Source organism: Oryctolagus cuniculus, chromosome 19, assembly GCF_051225735.1.
Source record: "Oryctolagus cuniculus isolate XC-2025 breed Fujian yellow rabbit chromosome 19, ASM5122573v1, whole genome shotgun sequence".
NCBI lineage: Eukaryota > Metazoa > Chordata > Mammalia > Lagomorpha > Leporidae > Oryctolagus > Oryctolagus cuniculus.
This window is the reverse complement of record NC_142885.1, coordinates 29,483,515-29,488,578: the sequence shown is the minus strand read 5'-3', so window position 1 is coordinate 29,488,578 and position 5,064 is coordinate 29,483,515. Positions and strand designations below refer to the sequence as shown.

At 44.4% G+C, this 5,064-nt stretch overlaps 1 pseudogene; it reads right to left on the bottom strand.

Annotated features, from left to right (window-relative positions):
* Positions 1 to 1,792: 1,792 nt before the first annotated feature.
* On the bottom strand, positions 1,793 to 3,010 carry LOC149120445 (26S proteasome regulatory subunit 10B-like; annotated as a pseudogene).
* Between the last annotated feature and the right edge of the window lie 2,054 nt (positions 3,011 to 5,064).

The window sequence follows — 5,064 nt, the reverse complement described above, 5'->3', positions numbered from 1 at the left end:
CAGACAGAAGTAATAGTTATCAGCAGATGTTCAGCTTTGGTATGAGTGCTTGTGTAGGTCCTGAGACACCACTGGCATTGATTTGGTGACTACTAGGAGACAGATGGTTGGAAAGAGGGTGCTGCCAAGCTTTCCAACTTGGAAGGCAAGTCAGATGGAGCCACCACTGCAGAGATCCAGTGCAATGTGTGGAGCAGGTTTAAAGGGAAGAGGAAGTTTGTGGTACCCACAGGACACTCAAGTGTGTGTCTCTAACAGGCAGGTGGCAATGGAGATTTGGATCTCATGGTGAAGGCTTATGATGGAGACACTACTTTGGAAGGTAGTCTCATAGAAACACTGGTTGAAGCCACAAGAGTAAGATCACCTCAAGAGAAATGGGGCGCCCAAAAGGAGCAAAGCATTTCAGATGTGGTCTGAAATGATAGGTAATGCACAAGCAAGAGAGAAGGAAGAGAAGTACAAATAATCCATCAAGGATAGCACAAAGTAGGCAACCACACACAAGGAGTCAAGTCACAGGGTTATATTTGTAGAATAAACCAGTGGATGGAGAATCTCCCTCTCTACCTATCCCCTCTTCCTCCCCCCTCCCCTTTTCCCTCTCCCTACTTCCCTCTCCCCTCCCCTCTGTCCTCTGTCCTCCATCCTCTCTCCTCTCTCCCTCCTATCCATTCCCAACCAGCTCCCTCCCTTTCAAACAATTTTAAAAATACATTTGTACAGAAAGATTTCTTTGGATGCTGAGTGGAAAACATATTACAGAGGAAAAGATTACTGATAGAAGAAATCAGCTCAGAGGTCACTGAATTCAGTCAAGAGAATTATGGTGGGCTGGGCTACGGTTGGGGTTATAACCAGGCATTTGGGGCATCCAGGGTACAGAATTTATGTAGGCACCTGCTCTATGAGCCATGCAAGAACAGAGTTCAGCTTTGCCTTGGCTTAGAGTGGTGGCAGATATAGGCAGGTTGAAGACACATTTTGGTGGTGAAATCAAATTTATTGTGTGGATTCTTGGGTTCCTAAGTAACAGTTTTGAAAAACTATTAATGTTGGACGGCGCCCCAGCTCACTTGGCTAATCCTCCACCTGCTGCACTGGTAATCTATTCCTAGTTGGGGCAGCGGATTCTGTCCCAGTTGCTCCTCTTCCAGAACAGCTCTCTGCTATGGCCCGGGAAGGCAGTGGAGGATGGCCCAAGTGCTTGGGCCCTGCACCCGCATGGGAGACCAGGAGGAAGTACCTGGCTGCTGGTTTCGCATCAGCGCAGTGCGCCGGCCATAGCAGCCATTTACGGGGTGAACCAATGTAAAGGAAAACCTTTCTCTCTGTCTCTTTCTCTCACTAACTCTGCCTGTCAAAAAAAAAGACTATTAATGCAACATATTATGGAGGATCTTAAATATCAAAGGTCTGATGTTTCACTTCCTCCCATAGCCTATCTAAATCAATACTCAAATGATATAAAATAAATCATAAGAAATACTCTCTTGTACTACTCCCAGACCATTTTCAATGTTTTACAAAATGTTCACATAGCAAATATAAAAAGCTTCAACACATTCTTCTTTTTTAATTTCTGCTGCAATAAATACATGAACAACATACAGATTTCTTCTGTACCCATCTTAAAAGTGGAGTCACTGAATTATATACTAATTTATGTTACTCATACATATTTTACTCTTATTTTTAATGAGATCATTGCCAGTACACACATTGTTTGCTTAGCTTTATTTTTACATTAAGCCAATGTCTGTCATGCAGCAATCAAAAAACTGACAGTAAATTATATGGGTTTGTAGTCCAATTTAGACTCTAGCTTCTTAGAATAACCCACTTTTTTTTGACAGGTAGAGTGGACAGTGAGAGAGAGAGAGACAGAGAAAAAGGTCTTCCTTTTTCCTTAGGTTCACCCCCCAATGGCCACTGCGGCCTCGAACACCATGTTGATCCAAAGGCAGGAGCCAGGTGCTTCTCCTGGTCTCCCATGTGGGTGTAGGGCCCAAGGACTTGGGCCATCTTCCACTGCACTCCCGGGCCACAGCAGAGAGCTGGACTGGAAAAGGAGCAACCGGGACAGAATCCAGCACCCCAACCGGGACTAGAATCCGGGGTGCCGGTGCCGCAGGCGGAGGATTAGCCTAATGAACCATGGTGCCAACCAGAATAACCCACTTTTCTGATGGCTTTCATGAAGTCTTCTTGTACTACAAAATTATGATCAGCACGAATTGTAAACATACCAGCTTCAGTACAAACACTTCAAGTTTGCTCCAATAAAGCCATCTAAAAGGTTCATGCTTGCTTCATAATCTATTTCATAATGTTTTGTAATGGGAGCTGTGTGGATTTTCAATATATCTAACCTCGCTTGTTCATGTGGTAAATCAATATGTATTTTTCTGTCCAATCTTCCCAGACGTAGCAAAACCGGGTCCAGTGTATCTGGTCTGTTTGTAGCCATGGTCATTTTAACTCTATGCAGAGTATCAAAGCCATCCATTTGATTTAGCAACTCTATTAAAGTTCTGTTAATCTGTCAGCTGATGTACCCTCAGGAAACCAATGACCACCAATCACATCTATTTCATCCATAAAAATGATGCATGTTTGATGGTCGGTCTCTGGCATAATAAAACATTTCTCTGATCAAGCAGGCACTTTCACCAATCTATTTGTCTACAATAGAACTTGATACAACCTTTAAGAAGTTACAATCCAGCTGACTAGCAACAGTTCTCACCAAAAGCATTCTTCCTGTGCCTGGAGTTCCATATAATAAACAGCCTTTTGGAGGTATTATTCCTACATGCTGGGATAATTCTAGGTTTTTAAGAGGTAATTCTATTACCTCTCTTAATTTTTGGATCTGTTCTGACAGCCCTCTAATCTCAGAGTAAGAAACATTCCCTGGGTTCCCATGAGGCATGTTGTAAACCAGTGAATCCATCACTCCTGGCAAATCTCTCATGATACTTAGTGTAGTCATATCCAAAGAAGCTCTTGTTCCTGGATTCAGCTTACTTTTGTCAAGTTGTCTATGACAGCTGACGATGTATCTTGGGGGGGGGGGTGAGGAGTGAGAAGAAAGTTCTGGAATCAGATGCCAGTGCTGGCTGCACAACTGTGCACATGTGCTGCTAGTGAATGTTCACCTTAAAATGGTATAAAGGAACTAAGGTATACACCAAAGAGAACTGCTAATGAGTAATATGAGTTAGCATTCATTCTGATCTAGTTCTCATGACTCCCCTTGCCCCAGCCCAAAGAAATAAGAGGTTGGGCTTAAGTTATGGGGATTATGGCCGGCGCCGTGGCTCACTAGGCTAATCCTCCGCCTTGCGGCACCAGCACACCGGGTTCTAGTCCCGGTCAGGGCACCGGATTCTGTCCCGGTTGCCCCTCTTCCAGGCCAGCTCTCTGCTGTGGCCAGGAGTGCAGTGGAGGATGGCCCAAGTGCTTGGGCCCTGCACCCCATGGGAGACCAGGATAAGTACCTGGCTCCTGCCATCAGATCAGTGTGGTGTGCCAGCTTCGGTGGCCATTGGAGAGTGAACCAACGGCAAAGAGAGACCTTTCTCTCTGTCTCTATCTCTCACTGTCCACTCTGCCTGTCAAAAAAAAAAGTTAAGGGGATTACTGCTCCTCCGCAGGAAGCTGGAAAACCCAACGAGCACAGCCAGCCTTGCATGTGTGCACATGGGACTTTGAGACTGTGTCACTCTGTGGCTGCCTGGCTACAGTGCTGTGTGTGCATTTGTTCCTCTGTGCATGTGGTTTTTTGAAAACTGAAAGTGAACATGCTGTCATGTTTCAAATAGATTTTGATGGGCATACATAAAAAACTGTCATGGGGCTGGTATTGTGTCCCAACAGGTTAAGCCTCTGCCTGAGGCATCCCATTTGGGTGCTGGTTTGATACCCACTGGCTAATTCACTTTCAAATCCAGATCTCTGCTAATGCACCTGGGAAAGCAGCAGAGGATGGCCCCAGTGCTTGGGCCCCAGCATCCACATGGGAGACCCAGAAGAAGCTCATGGCTTTATCATGGCCCAATCCCGGAGACTGGGGTCATCTGGGGAGTGAACCAGCAGTTGGATGATCTCTGTGTGTCTCTCCTCCTCTCTCTGTAACTCTGCTGTTCAAAGAAATAAGAAAACTTTTAAAAAAAAAAAAGGATGGTCATATCTTTTAATATTTTCACCTTTCTTCATTCATTGAAGACACAAACAGACCTGTTCTATCAAACAGCTTATAAAACAGACCCTTAAACTGCATCTGATTTCAATGAGAGAGTCTGTATGAATTTTGTCAGACTTAGAAATAAGGGAAGCATCATTTGAAACTAAAGCAAAGTTCCAAACTTTTGAGTTCTAAAGATAATGAATAAATAAGAAAAGTTTGCTAAAATGATCAATTTCATTAGTTGTTGAGATGGTTGGATGCCAGATGGTTGGATGCCAATGTCCTCAGATGACATGAGGTCCAAACATCTCAAAACACCAGAGCCAAGAGAACCTCATCTCACGTACACAACCCTCACTGGGAGGGTCTGCATGCTGGACTTTTTAGAAAGGCTAGTTTGTTTAAAAATGCTTGGTGTGAACAGATCCAAGCCTGTATGCTTCTAACTGTATCACTCCTTGTTGAGAAAGAGGGAAATGTCATTAATCAGGCACACACAACCACCCCAATCAGTTCCAAGGTCTCAGAGGAAGCAGGGTTCACAAGCACTGATACACAGTATTCACTGGATAAACGCCAACAAGCCTCCTTCAGCAAGACAAAATGTTCATGCGCTCATGAAGTACCATGCATGGAACCGCCCAACTGGTAAAGAAGGGATTGCCTGTGACATTCACCAAGGTGGAAGCCAGAGAGGTAGACCTGCTCTTCATTTCCAAAGTGAATTCCAAGATGACATGTCATGGGGAGGTGGGGGGAGGCGATTCACAAAGAGGAGTAACAAACCGGAGGAAACAGTGAGCAAAAAATAGTGAAAAATTGACCTACAAATGCTTTTCAGGAACTTTTAATGATTGCCTTAGTAAGACCAA